Here is a 22,664-nt window from a genome sequence, read left to right as displayed (position 1 = left end):
TAGTCCAGATCACGTTTCGTGGCTGCTTCCTGGAAGTCAGCAAAGTCAAGGGGTGCACAATGTTACCGTAATCCTTGACAAACCTCCTGTAATAACCCGTGAGTCCTAAGAAGGCTCTCACCTGCGTTTGGGTTTTGGGCGGCGCCCAAGCCAGGATGGTATCAATCTTGGGTTGCAGGGGGGCAACCTTGCCGCTCCCTACTTGGTGCCCCAAGTACACCACCGAACCCTGCCCAATCTGGCACTTACTGGCTTTGATTGTGAGGCCTGCTCCGCGCAGGGCCAACAACACTTCCTGGAGGTGGCGCAAGTGTTCCTCCCAGCTGGCGCTGAACACTGCGATGTCGTCCAGGTAGGCGGCAATGAAATCCTCCAGCCCAGCCAAGACCTGGTTGACCAACCTCTGGAAGGTGGCAGGGGCATTCTTCATCCCAAAGGGCATCACCCGGAACTGGTATAGCCCATCTGGTGTGGAGAATGCAAACCTCTCCTTTGCCCCATCAGTCAAGGCGATCTGCCAGTACCCAGACGTTAGATCAAACATACTAAGGTACCGGGCAGCCCCCAACCGATCGATGAGCTCATCAGCTCTGGGGATGGGATGCGCGTCAGTCTTCGTGACCGAATTGAGCCCTTGGTAGTCCACGCAGAACCGGAGTTCTGGTGAAGCACCAGGCGCTGCAGCCTTCGGGACCAAGACCACTGGGCTGGTCCAAGGACTGCTAGAGGACTCAATCACCCCTAAAGCAAACATCTTGGAGACCTCCTCCTTAATGTAAGCTCGGACCTTGTCAGTCACCCTGTAAGCCTTGTGCTTCACAGGAGGGCTGTCTCCGGTGTCAACATCATGGACACACCAATGCGTGACACCCGGAACCAAGGAAAACAGATCCAGGAATTGTCCCAACAGTTGGCGACAATCCTGTTTCTGTTCAAGGGTCAGTGTGTCAGAGAGGACAACACCATCCACTGACCCATCTTGCTCTTTAGCACACAGGAGGTCAGGAAGAGGCTCACTCTCCTCCTCCATTCCATCATCCGTGGCTAGGAGCATGCCCACTTCGGACCTTTCTAAGTGGGGCTTCAAACGGTTGACATGCAGGACCCGCAAGGGGTTCCTGGGAGATTTCAAGTCCACCAAGTAGGTGACATCGCTCTTCTTCTCCACAACCTTAAACGGTCCAGTCCACCTGTCCTTGAGCGCACAAGGTTCCACAGGGGACATGACCCACACTTCCTGACCAGGCTGAAGCTCTACCAGAGTGGCATTCCGGTCGTACCATCGCTTCATCTCCTCCTGGCTGGCCTCCAGATTTGCCTGAGCAAGTTCTCTGAAGCGCCGAGTCTGGTTCCGGAAGGCCAGCATGTAGCTGTATACATCCTGGGGAGGTTTCCTGGGAGATTGCTCCCAGCCTTCCTTGACCAGACTCAAAGGCCCTCTTACCGGGTGACCGTATAAGAGCTCAAAGGGGCTGAACCCTAGAGACTTCTGCGGCACCTCACGGTAAGCAAACAACAGGCATGGCAAGAGGACGTCCCATTTCCACCTCATTGGTTCTTCAAGACCCATAATCATGCCTTTAAGGGTCCGGTTGAATCTCTCAACCAGCCCATTTCCTTGAGGGTGGTAAGGAGCGGTGAACTTGTAGGTTACCCCACACTCCTTCCACAGAGACTTCATATAGTTCGAAATGAAGTTGGTGCCTCGGTCCGACACCACCTCTCTGGGGAACCCCATCCGGGAGAAAACACCCATCAGTGCCCGTCCCACCACGGGGCCGTCACTGTTCTGAGAGGGATGGCTTCCGGGTACCTTGTGGCATGGTCCACCAAGACCAGGATGAACCTGTTGCCCAGGGCTGTCTTGGGGTCCAGGGGCCCAACAATGGCAATACCCACCCGGTCAAAGGGGGTACTGACCACTGGAAAAGGTTGGAGGGGAGCCTTCTGCTTCCTCCCACTTTTCCCACTTGCCTGGCAAGTGTGACAAGTCTTGCAATGGATGTCTACATCCCTTCGCATCTGAGGCCAATAAAAATGGGTGACAAGCCTGTCATAGGTCTTGTCCTGCCCCAAATGTCCAGCTAACGTCATGAGCCAAACCCAGTAGGAGGGCTCTGAAGCGCTGGGGTACCACCAGCACATGTGCTGACCCAGGCTCAGCAGCCTTAGGCTCGCTATACAGGAGGTCGTTCTCCCAGTACACAAAATGTGACCCTGACTGATCACCTGAGGATTGGGCTGAGGCCTGCTGCCTCATGCCCACAAGAGAAGGGCACACTTTCTGTTCCGCACAGAATTCCTCCCTGGAGGGACCACCATCCTGCTGCCAATGGGTCAGCTCGGGCAGATCTCCCAGTTCGGCAATTTGTTCCCCTGTGGGCTCCAGGGCATCCCCCTCAGGGTCTTCCTCCTCCTGGACCACGGGAACTACGGGGGCCGGTTTCCCGCGCCTCCTGCCTCTTCTCTTCACAGCTGGGTCCTGGGCCGTACTTTTAGGCTCCGGGACCCCATCAACACCCTTACTTGCTGTCATCGAATGAGTGGTTGCACACACCCACTCTGGCACACCCAACATTTTCAAGTGCGCCTCTCTCTCCACCTTTGCCCAAGGGGAGTCTTCTAAATCATTGCCCAGGAGACAATCGACAGGCATGGCGGGCCTCACAGCAACCTGAAGAGTACCTGAAACTCCCCCCCATTCAAAGGAAACCTGAGCTACCTCACACTCTTTCTGGGAGTTGTCGGCAGCTATCACGGGGTAGAATGCGTGGGGAACCTGCTCTCTGGACACTAAGTGACACTTGACAGCTGTCACACTCGCTCCGGTGTCTCTGAGAGCTTCCACTCTATGGCCCACCCACTGCCTATATTTACTAGTGTTACTAGGCAGAGGGGGTGGAGGGACCATTTGCATGTCTCCTAGCGAGACCAGGGGCATTTCTGCGGGACCCCTCCCACCATGGACAACCATCTCCTCCCCTCCCAGGGCTACACTCGCCAACTGACGGGGGGGGTGCACTCGGCGGTGCATTAGATTTCTTCATGGGACACTGGGGATCGTAATACTGGTGTCCCACCTGCCCACAAGTGTAGCAGGTTAGGGGGCCCCTATGAACAGGTTTACCCGTCGGGCCCCTGGCTTCTTCTCAGGGGGAGGCTGGGAACCTTTCCCTTGGTTCCCTTGGGGATTACTTTGGGGCCCTTTCTGAGACTCCTTCTGTTTACCCTTGTCCCCCTCACTCTTCTGCTGGGGACCCTGCCCACCTTTGGCTGAGTCTCCCACTGGACCCTTGTGGACCCTGGTACTGACCCAGCGGTCCGCCTCCTCAGCAAGTTTTCTAGGGTTAGATATCTTGCTATCAATCAGGTGCTGGCGCAGCTCTGGAAAACAGTTATTAGACAAATGCTCCCAAGCAAACAAATCATAAAGAGCTTCATAACTTTCCACTTTGCTTCCCTTTACCCAACCATCCATGGCTCTGCAAAAATAAGACACATATTCAACCCACGTCGTACCAGGCAACTTCTTACATTCTCTAAAAGCTTGTCTGTAATTCTCAGGGGTTAGGCCATACCGCAACATTAAAGCATCCTTCATATGAGCATACGACATCCTATCCGCAACAGGCATGTCTAACAGGGTATCTCTCCCCTCATTCACAAAGCGACCCCACAACCCCGCTCCCCAATTCTTCTCAGGGACCTTGTGGGCCAACAATGCTAACTCATATGCTTTAAACAATTGACCAATATCTTCATTCTATTATAATCTTTTATCACATCTTTCGGAAAGTAAAACTTACTTTCTGCAGGCCCAGATGGGATGCTGCCACCAGAGGGATTCAACTCTAACTTCTTAGCTTGGATATCCAGCTCCCTCAACCTGGCTTCACGCTCTGAAGCTAACTTCTCTCGTTCAAACTCTAACTTTTTGATCTCCAACTCAGCTTCTCTTCTACCTCTTGCATTTTCTAACTCCAACTGCCCATTTATCTTTAGCCTTGCCATTTCCATGTTGTAAGCTCGCTCTTTCGCCCTTTCTTCTCTTTCTTCAGGGGAAATACCTTTGGAGGAAACACTGCTACCGGGAGAGGACACAGGCCCATTCACTGGCACCTCCTCATCCCCTTCCTCTGTGGGTACCACCACCACATCAGAGGGATCTCTGGACTCCCACCAGGCCTGTAATGCTTTGCGAAAATCATCTTTTCTTGAGAGGCCTGAGGTAGGAACTTTAAACTGCTCGCAAAAGTGTTTCAGCTCATCTTTTTTGTATTTCTTTAGCTTATTCCTTTCAAACTCCTCCACAACAACAACAGGGGTAGTGACTCCGTTGTCACTCATGGTCAAAACTGGCAGTGTTCAAAAAATCAAGTTTCAGAAAAGCGGAGAACAAAAAAATAGGATCCTTCCCAATTAGATTGTGACTGCGTTATGGTCTGCTTTCACTATGTAGCGCACACTAATCACTGTACATGGGTCATAAATGCAAGGTCCAAATCCTCACCGCTGCATCCAATGTTAGAACCGGCCGTCTCTAGTTGGCAGAGGTATACACTTCTGACAAATAGGGACACACCTTTTCTAGTCAGGGCAAGGGGATCACACCCTTTGATAACCCCTGCTCACCCCCTTGGTAGCTTGGCAGAGCAGAACAGGCTTATCTCAGAGGCTGTGTGTTAAGCAATTATGACCACATACAGTAATAAAGTGAATACACTACAAATGGACACGACACAGTAGTATTATAAAAATAAGTATTTTTATATAAGGCTTAGCACAAGACCAAATAACGAAAAACTGTACACAATCGGAATAAATACATTGGGGAGGAAAAAGGATAGTTCAAAGGTAGTTTCTTCTTTAGCACAAAGTCTTTAGTATCAAGCAAATCTTCTTCTTGGCAACACAGTTCTTGGCAACAAGGTAACTCACACTGGAGCTACACGACGTCGAGGCAAAGTTTAATCCAAAGGTTCGGCGTCGACCGCGAGGAGCGCTGCGTCGAGTCTGGAGTCACACGGACCCCCAACAACACAGTACCTTTAGGAAAATGAAGCACATGATGATCAGTGGCGTCGAGCAACCCGGCGTCGCGTCTTCGGTGTCGATCAGGCCTCAGCAGGCGTCGTCGATGATGCGGTTGCACAGAGTGAGCAGCGCTCACGGCGTCGAGGGGGCACACAGTTGATGCGATCAGCAGCGGTGCAGACACGAGGTCCTCTGGAGCTAGAGCCGTACTCCCACTCACTGGCGTTGCTGCTGGCGTCGGTCGGGCCCGGCGGCCGGTCGTCGAGGAAGCGGGACACTGGGGCCGTTACCCACTAGGTCGAGCTGGATTCGGCGACGTCCGTCAGCGTCGAGATTGCTGGTTCTTTCAGAGGTGCTGGATTCACGGTTCCAGCACTTTAGCAGATGAAGTCCTTTAGCCCTGTGACTTCAGCAGGAGACTGGCACTCTTCCAGTCCTTGGAGATTTTCTTAGCAAGCGTGAGAGTACACACACAGTTCCTCTCTCCTGGTTCCTTGGCAAAAATAAAGAAGCACTGCAGGATTCCCCCAACAACAGCACACTGGCAGAAGGGGTAGGCAAGTCCTCAGATCAGCAGGCCTCTTGTCCTTGGTTACAGGGTTCCTTGTCAGAAGTGATCTGATTTCTTAGTTCAGGGGTCCTTCTCTTATACCCCTTTTCGTCTTTGATCCCTTTGTCTATGCCGGGGATTTCCCAACATCCTGGGACTGTTGTGGGTGGAGCCAGGCAGAAGCACCTGGCCTATTCACTGAGCAGGGCTGGGTCCTCAGACGCCCAGCAGGAAGTGGAGCCAGCATTGACACTGGCAGGAGCAGAGCTATCGGCCTCCTGGCAGGAGGTGGGGCTAGGATTGTCCATGGCAGGCACAGAACCATCAGCCGATTGGCAGGAGGTGGAGCCAGCATTGTATCAGGCAAGGCAGGCTATCAACAACTACTCTCCCCCTACTCTCAACGCAAATGTCCCACTCATCCCACACTGACTCATCCAGACCTGTGGAGCCACCCAGCTCCTGTCACACACACGCAAGACCAGCAGAAACCAGATATGGTTAAACAAGAAAATAGACACTTTCTAAAAGTGCTATTTTCAAACCCAGAGTCCAAAAACCATCCACACCAACAGATGCGTAATTAAACCCCGAGTTCAGGGATACCAAACTCGACATTGCACCATGCTCCCCGAGCCAGCTAGGATCATAGGATTAATAATCCCGGCGGCCCATTCTAACTAATGGAGAGCAGGCTACCTCGCAATAGTGAAGAACGAAGATGGCGGTAATTCACTATTAGGACATGCCAAATGCCCGTGTGCCTACCATAGGGGTGACTAACATGAAGTCAAGGGAAGGTTTGCGGGGGCTGGCAAGTAGGTATACCTGCGCAGCCAGCGTGACAGTACAAGACTGCACGTGGGTCTCGCAATGACCGACCCGTAGACATTCTTTTACGAGGCCGCTCTTGTGGGTGGCACAACACGTGCTGCAAGCCCACAAGCGGCATTTGTATTTACAAGCCCCGGCACTCCTGGTGCACTAGACTAGGGACTGACAGTAAACCAAATAAGCCAAACATGGATACAATAGATACATCAATTTAACATAGGGAGCACTTGCGCTATGGCACTGATCAGCAGTGACACGGCGCCCAAAGCATATACCAGCAAAACATCGAAAAACAGTAGAGGCAAACAGAAAAAATGGAGGAGAGACTCAAGCCAATGATGTCAGGTCTAACAACTTTCTACAATGTAATGTGGGAAAAAGTGAGGTCATGCTCTTTTGAGAGGCCCACCTTCTGTGGACTCTTGATTAGTGGCCATCAGATTTGGGCCCTAACCCGGTCCCCAAGCATGTAGTAAAAAACCTGGGTGTCCGATTAAATCAATCCCTCAGCCTAAAAGAGCATATTACTCAGACAGCTGGATCCTGATTTCATGTAATAGGACTACTCCGTAGAGTTTTCCCGTTACTTCCGGATTCCACCCGTAAAACTCTGGTCCAGGCCCTAGTACTCAGCCGCTTGGACAACTGTAATGGTCTGCTGATTCCAGCTAATGATACCTTACTCAGAAGGCTACAAGTAGTCCAAAATACAACTGCACGGTTGGTCCAGAAAGCGCCACCTAGGTCACCATCACATCCCCTGTTGGTAAAGCTCCACTGGCTGCCCATTCACCAACAGATCAAGTTTAAAACCAGTTGCGTTATTCATAAAGCACTCCAGAACCTGGGCCCCTCCTATTTGGCAGAGAAATTCATACCCTATGCACCTTTGCGATCTCTCCGCTCTAGTAGTAAACATCTTCTTGAAGTACCAAGCATAAAAAGGGAAAGATTGGGAGGGAAGGCTCTCTCCTATCGTGGCCCGTGTCTCTGGAATGAGCTTCCCGTCTCTCTTAGACAGTGCCCAGAGCATATAAAATTCAGGAAATTGTTAAAGACCTTCTTGTTCTGTTTAAGCGCAGAGATTCCCCCTTCGGGATCGATTCTAGCGCTATATAAACAATTAAATAAATAAATAAAATAAAATGTGCAGGTGGTGTGCCTTGCGGACATGAGCATATCGCATGTGTGTGCAAGATTCCCGGCTCAGCCCATGACTCGTACATCCTGAGGAACAGCATGATGCCCCGGATGATGGCAAATCTAATTCCTGAGGGTGCTTGGATTGTGGGTGAGTATGCCAAGTGATATGGCGTGCTGTGTGTGTGACCTGCTGCCCTCTGCCTGTGCAACGTTGCAATGTGTGTTTGTCATTCCTAGGTGACTCTGCATATCCCAGCCGTCCATGGCTGCTGAGCCCACTACGGAATCCCAGGTACAATGAGGCCCATGGCAGGACCCGACGTGTCATTGAGAGGACTTTTGGCCTGCTCAAATCAAGATTCCGCTGCCTTGACAGGACAGGAGATGCACTGTCATACTCGCCTGGGAGGGTCTGCAAGATCATTGTGGCATGCTGTATGCTCCACAACATGGCCATTCACAAGGGGATTCCTCTGCTCCTGGGCGATGGTGAGGACCCAAGGCCACTGCCTGCTCAAGGACCTGAGCCCAGTGATTAGGACAGTGGAGAGGAGGAAGGAGTTGAGATGCGTCAACAGATCATTACCCGCTACTTCACTTGAAGGTGTGTGATGAGGTACAACTTGTACATTGTCTTGTGTGTTTGCTGTTGTCGTGAAGGGCTATGTGCAGATGGTACAGACAGGTACATGTTGAGTCACCTGTGTGTGGAAATGTGACAGTGACATTTCACCTGTGAACGTATACGGAACTCTGTTTGTTGACAGGTGTTGCACATTGTGTTGTCTGCCTGTTGAATTGTGTAGATGGTTGGTGTAGTGTAATGTCTGTGATGCCACACTCACGCCAGTGACTATTGTTCTGTTGTGTATCCCTAGGTGCCTCGAAATTATCCAGGCCTACGTACTGATCATCATTTGGATACATTATGGACATTTTGAACACTGTAAATATTGCACTAAAGACAAAGCGAACCAATTGAGGGGTGTAAGGTATTTTATTTACAAAGTTGACATGTGAGGGGTGCAGGCAGATTTACATGAAGGTGGTGATGGAGGAGTGAGTTGAGTGTGGGCTGGTCATCCCCTGGGACAGGGAGGGTGCTGCAGGTGGCACTGGTGGTGGTGGCGGATGTGGTGGCGGTGGAGGCACAGAGTGTAACTGCAGGGGTCTGCTGTGCCGTTGTTGTTGCAGCAGACATTGTGGTGGGGAGGATGGGGAGCTGGGACCTGTTGGTCCCTGGGACACCAGATGGGCCGGCCTCGAGCTCATCGTCCAGATAATTCTGGGCATCTACATCCGAGAGTCCATGTACTGGGGATGGTGAATGGCTCTGCTGGTCGTTGTTGTAGTCCTCAGCAGTGAGTTCTCCAATATCACCTGTGGATTCGATGGGAAATGGTCAGTGTTGTGCACTCTGCAAGAATTCTGTTAGCTGTGTGTCATCCACTGTCTGTACACTACACAATTGACTGATCTTCAATATTTGTTGTAACTGCAATACTGTGCCCTATTACATGATGTAGAGGTACATAAATTACTCATACATGTTAGATATCGATGCATTGAATGCAATTGGTGCTGTGTGTAGTGATGCAGGTCTCCCACCCACAAACAGCCAGCCCAGGTAAAATGGCTACCTACATGTAAGTTTGTTTGGTGATCAATGCAATGGCTTACAGGTGCTCCTGGGTGGGAGGGAGTGCTTCATGCTGCTGGGGTGTGGGACAGGGTGCATGGTGGGAGTCGTGGTTCAGGCTTCCCACCTCCAAACAGGCCTCCCAAGCAAGATGGCTACCTACCTGTTAGGTGTGGGTGAACAATGCAATTGCTGACACATGTTTCTGGGTGGTGTGGTGGGTGGGCTCCATCTTGGTAGGCTGTGGGACAGGGGGCATGGTGGGAGTAGTAGTGCAGGCCTCCCACCCCAAACAGGCCTTCTACGCAACATGGCTACATACCTGTTAGGTGAGGGTGAACATTGCAATGGCTTCCAGGTGCTCCTGGGTGGGGGAGGGCTCTATCCTGCTCAGGTGTGGGCCAGGGGGCATGGTGGGAATAGGAGTGCAGGCCTCCTTCCTCCAAACGCCCTCACTGTGAAGATGGCTACCTACCTGGAAGTTTGTTTGGTGAACATTGTAATGGCTTCCAGGTGCTCCTGGGTGGGAGGGAGTGTTCCATGCTGCTGGGGTGTGGGACAGGGGGAATGGTGGGAGTAGTAGTGCAGGCCTCCCTCCCCCAAACACCCTCAGTATGAAGATGGCTACTTACCTGTAAGTTTGTTTGGTGAACAATGCAATGGCTTCTGAGTGCTCCTGGGTGGGGGGAGGTCACTATCCTGCTCAGGTGTGGGACATGGGGCATGGTGAGAGTAGTAGTTCAGGCCTCCTCCCCCAAACACCCTCACTCTGAAGATGGCTACCTACCTGTAAGTTTGTTTGGTGAACAGTGCAATGGCTTCCAGGTGCTACTGGGTGGGAGGGAGTGCTCCATGCTGCTGGGGTGTGGGACAGGGGGCATGGTGGGAGAAGTTTTGCAGGCCTCCCTCCCCCAAAACACCCTCAGTGTGTAGATGGCTACCTACCTGTAATTTGTTTGGTGAACAATGCAATGTCTTCCAAGTACTCCTGGGTAGGAGGGAGTGCTCCATGCTGCTGGAGTGTGGGACAGGGGACATGGTGGGTGTAGTTGTGCAGGCATCCCTCCCCAAACACCCTCACTGTAAAGGTGGCTACCTATCTGTACGTTTGTTTGGTGAACAATGCAATGGCTTCCAAGTGCTCCTGGGTGGGGAAGAGCTCTATCCTGCTCAGGTGTGGGACAGGGGACATGGTGGGAGTAGGAGTGCAGGCCTCCTTCCCCCAAACAGGCCTCATAAGCAAAATGGCTAGCTACCTGTTAGGTGAGGGTGGACAATACAATGGTGTTTGGGTTGTGGAAGGAAGTGCTTATCAGTGTGTTGGTTAACATTTGTCTATACTTACCAGCCTCCACTCCCCCGGATACTCCTGTGAGACTCTCAGGATGCAGTATGGCAAGCACCTTCTCCTCCCATGGTGTGAATGTTTTCTGTGGGATGGGAGGGCCCCTGCTAGTCCGGTTAGCCAGCTCCCAGTTCTTGCTCCTCCTCTCTTTGACAACCCTCTTGAGATCATGCCAATGCTTCATGATCTCCTTCTTGGATTGCGGGGTGGTCCCTACTGCATTGACCCTTTAGACTATCCTTTCCCACATTTATGTCCTTGTGACTAATGGTGTCTGTTGGACCAGGCTACCAAACAGTTGTGGTTCCACTCTGACTATCTCATTGTCCATGACTGTCAACTCACTCTCTGTGAATTTGGGCATTTTCTGTGCTGCCATGGTGTGTAGTGTTTGAAGTGTTTGTGGGTGCTGTGGTATGTGTAGTGGGTGTGGTGTTGGTGTGTGAGGTGTGTTGTGTGCTGGGGTATTGTTGGTGCTGGTGTGATGGTGGTAGTGGTGGTGGTGGTGGTGCTGTGTTCTCTTGCCTCTCCTGTCAGGTCTGGTGCGTGCCCTTCTCTTCTAGAGTGTTGCAAAGGATTGTGGTCAGTGCAGGGGCTGGTTTTATACTCAGCTGTGTGGGTGTATACAAATGGGTTTTGGTGACAGGTGTATTGTGTGAGTTGTCCTGGGAATTGTATGTTTTTGTTTAGCATGTATTTTTTCATTGGTATGTGTTTTGTGTATTTGGGGGGCATGGCTACTTTGATTAGTGCAATGTTTGGCATCGCTGCTGTGTTTTTGCATCGTCCGCCATGTTTTTCATGTATCGTCCACTGCTGTGGCTATGCTGCAGCTCTTCTGCTGTCTCTCACATTCACTCCTGTGTGCAACCACGGTGGTCGGAAACAGCGGATCGTACCGCGGGACCATCGGGGATATATTAATTTCCTGTGTGGTGTCTCCGATGTGCTTGCGGCGGGTTATAGCTTTTACGACCGCCGCGGTCGTTTTTTTGACGTCACCGCCCGCGTAGGGCGATTTTTGTTAGCCCGCTACAGTCGCGGTCGGTCTTTTTTGGCCTTTTTTGGCGATTGTTCCTAATTTGACCGCCGCTTTATCTGCGATCCCGGCGGTCGGGGTGGTTTTCCGACCGTCATCCTAATGGGGCCCTAAGCATTGAATATGCCACAAATGCATCTTTTGCTTATCAAATAAAAACATTAACTGCACTTGCTTATGTCCCGGAAATAGATGTTGTAGAACATTACAACATCTTAATTGACAGTAACTTTTATAAACAAAATGAAGCTAAACTAAGTCCATTATTAGACTATTTTGAGGACTCATGGGTAGGGAGACTCCACAGAGCGGGCCACAGAAGACATCCCACATTTTTAATACCCTGGTGGAATGTATATAGAAGTACATTAAATGGAGAATCAAAAACCAACAATGCAGTCGAAGGTTGGCATAATGCCTTCCCTCAATCAACAGGCAGAACAAAACCTACTTTAGAAAAATGTATACAATGCCTGCAAAAGGCACAAAGCTACCAAGAGTTCCGAATGGAACAATCCATAACTCAATTAATGCCTGAAACATTAAAACAAAAACAAATGCATAAATATTTAGAACAGCAGGTAAAATTGTACCCTAGTACAAGGCATAGAACACTTAAACCTAATAGCCAAAACTCTCCTATAAATCTGTACCACCAACAAATCCCTAATAAAATATATCCAACAATCAAATGCACATAAAATTATTATATATTCTATTGCAAAAATAATTATAGTGTGCAATATATTTTAAATAATTCATAAATATATATACACACACATTAATAATATTTGTAATAAAATAACAAATAACAATAACAATAAAAACAGTACCTGCCCACAATAAAAAAAACTTACCAAATGTATTCCGAAGACTGTAAAATCCATGTTCTGCCAACACAATCCATTGATGAAAAATAATGTTGCCCCCAAAAAATGTAAAAAATACAACTGTACCCAAAAAGAATAATCCACGTAACGAAAATCCTTCCGAAATCCATAAAAAACCCGAAAATATAGAAGAAAGTTAAAAAACGCTCCAGGAAAACCGAATAATATAAAGAAGTGTTAAAAATATATTCGTTCATAGAACTAACACACACTTCTTTAAAAAAACAAAAATGTTTTCTTCAGATATGAAGAACTCCTTAAAGTAAAAACACATAAAACAAAAGAACATACATTCCCACCCACATAAAACAACACATAATCACTTACTAACAATAATATTCACTTCACATTGCATTAAAATATACTTTAAACACTGAAATACTAACTCTCAAACAAGGCCTAGACAACTGTACCAATACGTAAATACACCACACGTAATTACAACACATTACAAAGCCAAATTCGAACAACTAACTTATAACAACACTAAACAGTATCAAACTAATCTCAAAATTAATATAAAACACACTTAAAACATATAAAACAAACATTACCTTTAGCAACGTGAAGTGTCTCCCAACCGCGAGCTTCTTTTCAACCCAAATGACACAAAACGACCTAACTCGGTTACAAAATAAAAGACCCAAAACATAAATAAAATGTTAACATAAAAATATATAATTTAATTTATTTAAATGTTACTTGACATGTAAAAAATACAATACTATGTCAATAAAATTGTACTAATGTTTGTACTTATAATAAACTAGGTTTCAAAATATACCTATGTTGTAAAATTATAAAAATAAATATTATGAAAAAATAATATTTATTATCATAATTTTAAAAAACTGATACAAATGTACAAAAAACTTTACAAATGTTTTAAAAAATATAAATAATTAAAGATCTGGTAAAAATGTGTTGTCAAGTGTAAATATTGTAATATTATTAATTTTTGAAATGTAATATGTACACAAAACATGTATTCAAAATTAAAAAATTTACATTTGAGTTAATAAAATTATACTTTCTTTTAAAAACTGTATACAATACCTAATACTGTATTGAATATAATTTGTTAATAAATTGTACAATTTATTTAAAATTTTAAAAAATGTGAAACATTTTAACATTGATCAAAAATGTACAATATGTGTTTCCAAATACATGCATTGATATATTTGTATAAAAAAATATAATAAAAATGTTTTTTGTTTCATTCTACTCATATTTAATAAAAAAGAATATAACAACTTCAAAAAAAATTGTATTCATGGTATTTCTTTTCTTTTCTTTACATTAGATACAATATACTTACATAATATAAACACTAATTAAATATAATATACTACTCCCACTCCAGTGCACATAGAGGGGTCGATTCCGATCTGGGTCGGAAATCACTCCGAATGAGCCGGATCCAGGGTGTTTTCTGACCGATCAGGACTGCAGTCCGACTGAGCGAGTACGATGCGGCCGTATGCTGTCGGACTCGTTTCGGTCGGACTCCCATTGAAGTCAATGGGAGCCGGTCGTACAACGCGTACATTGGGTCCCATTGACTGAATTGGTACGTTCCGGACAAGTGCGCCCCCTACAGTGTGTATGCATCAGTGACATCCGCACCGTACATGCCTGTGTTAGGGAGCCCCCTGGGGCTCCCCGTGTGTCTGAGCTGTAAGGCTGCAGGTAACAGGGGGTCCAATGCGTACCCCCAAAGTCCAGATCCGGGAGCTATTGCGAGCCTGGAAGCTCCGACTCGATCCGGCTGTCCGAATCGAGCATTGTACTGGCTCGGTCGGAATTCTCAATTCGCCTCCATTGCGCGCCACAGTTAGCTTACGGCCGAGACGTATGGAGCGGTTCAGACCCGGAAACGATTTGTTTGGAGATTTCGCACTTGTTCGCATCGTACTTCGTCGTCCGGACCTGTGTACGAACCGGACAGAAATTCAGCCTTCAAATCCGACCCGCTAATCCCAAACCCAATTCGGAGCCCTTCCGACCGAGATCGAAATCGGCACCTAAATTGGGGTTGGTGCTGGACACTAATTAAAAATAATTTACTATTCCAACTCCAGTCTACATTACATTGGGGTAGGTGCTGGATACTAATTGAAATTCATTTACTATTCCCACTCCAGTCTACATAAAATAGAGGTAGGTGCTGAACACTAATTAAAATTTATTTGCTATTCCCAATCCAGTCTACATTAAATTGGGGGTAGGTGCTGCACACTAATTAAAAATAATTTACTATTCCAACTCCAGTCTACATTAAATTGGGGTAGGTGCTGGACACTAATTAAAATTAATTTACTATTCCAACTCCAGTCTACATTAAATTGGGGTAGATGCTGGACAGTAATTACAATTAATTTACTATTCCAACTCCAGTCTACATTAAATTAGGCTAGGTGCTGGACAGTAATTAAAAATAATTTACTATTTCAACTCCAGTCTACATTTAAGTGCGGTAGGTGCTGGACAGTAATTAAAATTATTTTACTATTACCACTCCAGTCTACATACAATTGAGGTAGGTGTTGGACACTAATTAAATATAATTTATTATTCCAACTCCAATCAACGTTTGGGGGTCAATTCTTGCAGTCTGACCGAGCGAGTACGATGGAGCCGTATGCTGTCGGACACGTTTCAGTCGGACTCCCATTGTAGTCAATGGCAGCCAGTCATACAACGCGTACATGGGCTCCCATTGACTGAATGGGTACGTTCCGGACAAGTGCGCCCCCTACAGTGTGTATGCATCAGTGCCATCTGCACTGTACATGCCTGTGTTGGGGAGACCCGCGGGTCTCCCCCTGTGTCTGAGCCGTTAGGCTGCGGGTAACAGGGGGTCCGATGTGGACCCCCAAATTCCAGCTCCAGGAGCTATTGCAAGTCGGAAGCTCCAACTCGATCCGGCTGTCCGAATCCCACATTGTACTAGCTCGGTCGGAATTCGCCTCCATTGCGCGCCACGGTTAGCTTACGGCCGAGACGTACGGAGTGGTACGGACCCGGAAACGATTCGGCTGGAGATTATGCACTTGTTCGCATTATACTTCGTCATCTGGACCCGTGTACCAACCGGACGGAAATTCAGCCTCCGAATCCGACCCGCTAAATTGGGGTAGGTGCTGGACATTAATTACAATTAATTTACTGTTCCAAATCCAGTCTACATTAAATTGGGGTAATTGCTGGACACTAATTAAGATTAATTTACTATTACAACTCAAGTCTACATTAAATTGGGGTAGGTGCTGGACAATAATTAAATATACATTTCTATTCCAACTCCAGTCTACATTACATTGGGGTAGGTGCTGGACAGTAATTAAAATTCATTTACTATTCCCACTACAGTCTACATGAAATTGGGGTATGTGCTGGACACTAATTAAAATAAATTTACTATTTCCACTCCAAACTACATTAAGGGTCCTATTAGGATGGCGGACGGACCTGCGTCTGTCCGCCACCCAAGTGGAGGAGGGACCGTCCGCAGGGGCAGCGGCGGTCCCTGCGTGCAAATTAGGATGTGACCGCCACCCTGTTTAACATTGCGGCGGGTGCTGCTTCAAGCAGCACCCGCCGCAATGTTAAAAATGCATGCTTCGCATTTGCATGCACAAAGCGGCAGGCACCGCGCGGTGCCTGCCACTTTGTGCATGCAAATGCAGGGGTACCCCCCATGTGCATCCCCCCACCCCCCCGTCCCCCTGGGGGCTACCAAAGAAATCACCGTATGCCTTTCCAAGGCGGAGAAGCTGCAGCGGAAAGGCATCTGTTTACCCCCATCCTAATATGGCTGGCGGTGTCTGTTAGACACCGCCCCCATATTAGAGCTTTTCCGCCGCTGTCGTAAGGCGACCGCGGTGGAAAAGCGGCGGACGGTCTTCCTGACCCCCCAGCCATCCTAATCTGGCGGGGGGTCTTTGAAGGCTCCGCAGCAGTTTTTCCGCATCCTCCGGGCCGGCGGACACTTCCGCTGGCCCGGAGGATGCGGAAAAAACGCAATCCTAATGAGGCCCTTAATTTGGAGAGGTGTTGGACTCTAACTAAAAATATTAAATTATATATATTTTTTTAAATAATTACAAATTATTATTACATTTAAATGACATTTTTTGCAATGTTTAAAAATATTATTTACATTTTAAATGTTTAAAAAACACCCCACTCCTAACACCTATTAACAAAAAATCCAACTCCTAGACTAAGGGGGTCATTAGGATGGCGGGCGAAAAACTACCCCGAATGCCATGGAGGCGGAAACCAACCGCCCGCCTGCACTGCGGATGTGACGGCCACATTAGGATCAACCACCACTAAAGACCGACCGTAACAACCCGCCGCAAGGACAGCGGACACACCGCACGGGAAATTAAGATAACCCCGAGGGTGTCGTGGTCTAAACCGCTGTTACCAACTGCCGCAGTCGCACACAGGAGTGAATGGGAAAAATAGCAGAAGAGCTGCAGCATAGACACCGCAGTGGACGGGACATGAAAAACATGGCGGACAATGCCAAAACACAGCAGTGATGCCAAACAGTGCACAAATAAAATCAGCCATGCTCCCCAAATACATAACACACATACAAATAAAACAAATAATGCAAAACATTTTTAAAAAAGCCAGGACAACTCCCACAACACACCTGACACCCAAAATCCACTTGGACACACCCACACAGCTGAGTATAAAGCCACCCCCTTCACTAACCACAATCCTTTGCAACACTCCAGAATAGAAGACCAAACTCCACATCTAACAGGAGAGGCAAAAGAGCTCAGCACACACACACATCCACCCCCACTATCACCACCACCATTACACCAGCACAAATAATCCCCCAGCACACAACACACCTCACACCTCAGCAGCATACCCCTGCACCCACACCCCAGCACCCACAAAAACCTCAACCACCACACTCCATGACAACACAAAAAATGCCCAAATTCACCGAGAGTGAGTTGACAGTCATGGTCAATGAAATTGTGAGAGTAGAGCCACAACTGTTTGGTAGCCTGGTCCAACAGACACCATTAGCCACGAGGACACAAATGTGGGAAAGGATAGTCCAAAGGGTGAATGCAGTAGGGACCACCCCAAGATCCAAGAAAGAGATTATGAAGCGGTGGACTGATCTCAAGAGGGTTGTCAAGGACAGGAGGAGTAAGAACTGGACGCTGGCGAACGTGACTGGCAGTGGCCCTCCCATCCCACAGAAAACATTCACACCATGGGAGGAGAAGGTGCTTGCCATACTGCTTCCTGAGAGTCTCACAGGAGTAGCCGGGGGAGCAGAGGCTGGTAAGTACAAACAAATGCCAAACAACACACTGAGAAGTACTTCCTTGCTATACCAAAACACCATTACACTGTCCACCCTCACACAACAGGTAGCTAGCCATCTTGAATAGGAGGCCTGTATGGGGGAGGGAAGTCTGCACTACCACTCCCACCATGCCCCCTGTCCCACAGCTGAGCAAGATACAGGCCTCCCCCACCCGGAGCATGTGTCAGCCATTGTACTGTTCAACAAACAAACTCACAGGTAGGTAGCCATCTTGCATTGGAGCACTGTTTGGGTTTGGAAGGCCAGTATCACTACTCTCAGCATGTACCCTGGCCCACACTCCAGCAGCATGGAGGCCTCCTCCACCCAGGAGCATGTGTCAGCCATTGTACTGTTCAACAAACAAACTCACAGGTAGGTAGCCATCCCAATAGCATGTGTCAGCCATTGCACTATTCATCCACACCTAACAGGTAGGTAGCTATCTTAACACTTCCTGATGTGTGTGAGTGGGAGACCTGCATTACTAAACGCAGCAACAATTGCATGCAATGCATTGCGATCCAACATGTATGAGTAAATGATGTTCCTCTGCACTATGAAATTACACACAGTGTTGCCATGAATTGCACTACTGGTTACTTCATATTTGTGTAGTGTACACAATACTTGCACAGTGCCCAACACTGACCATTCCCCATCTACTCCACAGGTGATGAAGAACTCACTGCTGAGGAACACACCAACGACCAGCAGAGCCAGTCTCCACCCCCGGCACATGGACTCTCAGATGTGGACTCCCAGGACAGTTTGGATGATGAGTTCCAGCCCGGCCCATCTGGTGTGCCACAGACTCAGAGGTCCAAGGCCCTCATTCTCCCCACCACCATGTCTGCTGCAACACCAGCGCTGCAGACCCCTGCCTTCACCGCAGCCACCACCACCGCCACAGTGGCGAGGCAAGAGGTCAGTGGCAGCAGATCAGGTGGGAGGGCCAGGGTCACCACCAGGCCTCGGGAGGAGTGGACACCATCCCTGGACCACTTCACCAGAGTAGTGGAGGCATACCAAGAGGTCCAGGGACAAAGTGGCCGGTCGGATGAACTTTTAAGGGATCACATCCTGCTGATGAGGTCCATCGACAACCGCCTTGGACAGATGGTGGACCTCATTGGCCAGCAAGGGGTGTTGCAGAGGGACAGGCCTGTGTCCCAACCACCACCTCCGTCCCCGCCTGTTGTGCCGCAGGATGACAGTGCACAATCCTCTCCTGCGCCAACAGAGAGGGGCGAGTCCCCTCACACCGCTGGCCATTCAGCAGGCCCCCCGCCAAAAAGATCTAGGGGGCATCCAAAGAAGAGCCTGGAAGTCTCCGGAGGCAAAGCACCTGCCACACGGGGTCCTGGGATTCCTGAGGGGGCTCAACAGCCATGGCCTACTGGGATATGCTGAGTCACCTGTGAATGACAAACACCCATTGCAATGTTGCACAGCCAGAGTGCATCAGGTAACACACAGCACGCCATATCAGTAGGCATACTCCCCCGCAATCCAAGCACGCTCGGGATGCACATTCTCAATCATCCGTGGCACCATGCTGTTCCTCATGATGTACGAATTATGCACCGAGCCAGGAAACTTCGCACATACATGAGATATGGCCATGTCCGCAAAGCACACCACCTGCACATTGATGCAATGATAATGTTTGCAGTTTCTATAAATGTGCTCCATCGCCTGTGGTGCCACCAGATCTACATGGGTGCAATCGATGGCACCAACAACATGTGGGATGTGCCCAAGGAGATAGAAGTCTCCTTCACGGCAGCCAATTCTCCTCCCCTAGGGAAATGGAAGTAGCGATTCTGATACAGCATCATGGCAGCAAGAACTTTCCTCAGCACCATGCTGAACATGGGCTGCGACATCCCTCCAGCGCTAGCCACGATCTCCTGGAAGGAACCTGTCACAAAAAAGTGGAGTGCTGCCATCACCTTGTATGTGGGTGTGAATGGCGTAGGATAGTGGCTGCAAGGCTGCAGGTGGGGCTCCAATAGATCACACAGGATCTTCAGTGTTGGTTTATCCAGGCGGAATTTCCGTATTATTGCCTCATTCTCCATGTCCTCCAGCACTGTCAGGTGACATAGGAGATTTGGCCTCCTCCTAGTTGAGATGTAAAATTGAAAATGTCAGTGACAACCATCATGAGATGGCCACAGCGCATACCATCAATGATGTCATGGAAAAACATTGACTGCCTGAGAGATGCATGGCACACCAGGTTACATGGCTGGCCTTTTGATACACACAGAGGGCACACCTCTCCACTGACAATACACAAGTGCCACAAACACATCGGAGAATGTGAATGCGCCCATACTGGAGAACCCAATTCACATGTGCAGACAAGGTGCTGCAACATCCACCAATGTTTTTTAAATTACCATGTCTGTATCATACCCATCTGCTGTACCTGTTACACCTCAATGCATCATGTAAACTCTGCACACATCCATCAACTTGATGATCACAGTATCAGGAAAACGTTCAGTTGTGTGCATGAGCTGTTGTGAATGCACCAGTCTGATATGATACAATGCAGTGACACAAGCCTTGTCAAGGTCATCACTGACCCACAACAAATGGATTTGTACTTCCACGACCTCCTCGACTTCGTGCGAAGAGGTCGCTCCCCCACGCTCCCTACCTGATCCTCGCACCGTTTGGGTGCTACTGCTTGCCTGTCCAATTTAAAGTGCTTGGGCATCGTAACTCCGTCTGTCTTGAATCTGAATAAGTTATAGCGCCTGTTGCATTCTATTGCCAGATAATTTAATTGTTAAATAGCGCTGATTGCATTGTACGCTGTATTGCCAGATAATGTAATTGCTAAATAGCGCTGATTGCATTGTACGCTGTATTGCCAGATAATTTAATTGTTAAATAGCGCTGATTGCATTGTACGCTGTATTGCCAGATAATTAATTGATACTAGCGCTGGTTGCATTGTTCGCTAACTTCACTGTGCTCGCATATAATTTGAATTGCTCACACTAGTACAGTTTAAAAGTAGTATTTCAGTGTGGTTGCGCTAGTACCCCATCTGTGTGCCCCAATCTCGCCCTGCTTCAGGTCTGCTTTATTTCGCAGCCATTTTGTTTGTTGTGCCTCGTGGACAGCCTCCCCGCCCCGATAATGCCTCCCAGCTGCTCCTCCCTCCCACGGACTGACCAGGCTCGTTCGTTGCCTTCCAACGCTGTGACCTCCTCGACTTCGTGCGAAGAGGTCGCTCCCCCCCACGCTCTCTGCCTGATCCTCGCAGCGCTTGGGTGCTACTGCTTGCCTGTCCAATTTAAAGTGCTTGGGCATCGTAACTCCGCCTGTCTTGAATCTGAATAAGTTATAGCGCCTGTTGCATTGTACGCTGTATTGCCAGATAATTTAATTGTTAAATAGCGCTGATTGCATTGTACGCTGTATTGCCAGATAATTTTAATTGCTAAATAGCGCTGATTGCATTGTACGCTGTATTGCCAGATAATTTAATTGTTAAATAGCGCTGATTGCATTGTACGCTGTATTGCCAGATAATTAATTGATATTAGCGCTGGTTGCATTGTACGCTAACTTCACTGTGCTCGCATATAATTTGAATCGCTCGTACTGGTACAGTATAAAAGTAGTATTTCAGTGTGGTTGCGCTAGTACCCCATCTGTGTGCCCCAATCTCGCCCTGCTGCAGGTCTGCTTTATTTCACAGCCATTTTGTTTGTTGTGCCTCGTGGACATCCTCCCAGCCCTGATAACGCCTCCCAGCTGCTCCTCCTTCGCCCCGCCCCCTCCACCATCCATTTATGACAGATGCTTTTGCGCGCAGCGTTTACGCGCAGCGGTGGCGCCCCATGCACGCCGAAGGTGCGCCAAAGGTAAGCCTGTCTATGCCTGTCCGTGCCTGGACCGCGCCCAGCGCCAGACCCCCTGGCCTGCGCTGTACCCAGCCCACTAGATACACATATGGTGCCACAACTCTTCTCGCCCTCAACCCCGGACGCACACCACAATGCAGCGAAGCCACCCCAGGACGTACCCACGGCCCATTCGCCTGTCACACCTGCAAATTCACCTGCTCCAGGACCCTCACCAAATCCACTTCCTCCAAACATAGCTCCGAATCTAACCACCTGAAGTGCATCCTGCTAAACACCCGCTCGATCCACAGACACGCCACTGAACTCTGGGACCTACTTGACACTGCGTCACCGGACATCGCCTTCCTTACAGAAACTTGGATGAACACATCATCAGCACCCGACATCGCTATAGCCATCCCGGACGCTTACAAGATCATCCGAAAAGACCGCACCAACCAAACAGGAGGAGCCATCGCCATGATCCACAGGAACACCATCAAAATCACGACCAGCATCAACGATAATCCTGCAACCGCCGAACACCTCCACTTCCAGATCCACACCGACCCCAGGACCACACTTAGGGGCACCCTCATCTACAGGCCTCCAGGAACCCGCACTCAATTCAGCGATGACATCACTGACTTCATCAGCCCACATGCCCTCGCCTCCGAGAACTACATTCTATTAGGAGACCTCAACTTCCATCTGGAAAACAAACACGACAGCAACACCAACTCCCTTCTGGACAACATGGCCAATCTCGGACTCAAACAACTTGTGGACACCCCCACCCATGTAGCCGGGCACACACTCGACCCTATCTTCACCTCCAGCAAGCACATTTCCTTCGACCGCACCACAGCTCTCCATTGGACGGACCACAGCTGAGTCCACTTCAGCTACAAAACCACCTTGACCCACATCTGCACACAACCTATTCCTCTGAGAAACTGGAA

This window comes from Lissotriton vulgaris, chromosome 8 (genome assembly GCF_964263255.1).
Source record: "Lissotriton vulgaris chromosome 8, aLisVul1.2, whole genome shotgun sequence".
Taxonomy (NCBI): Eukaryota; Metazoa; Chordata; class Amphibia; order Caudata; family Salamandridae; genus Lissotriton; species Lissotriton vulgaris.
Note: the sequence above shows the minus strand (reverse complement) of the source record.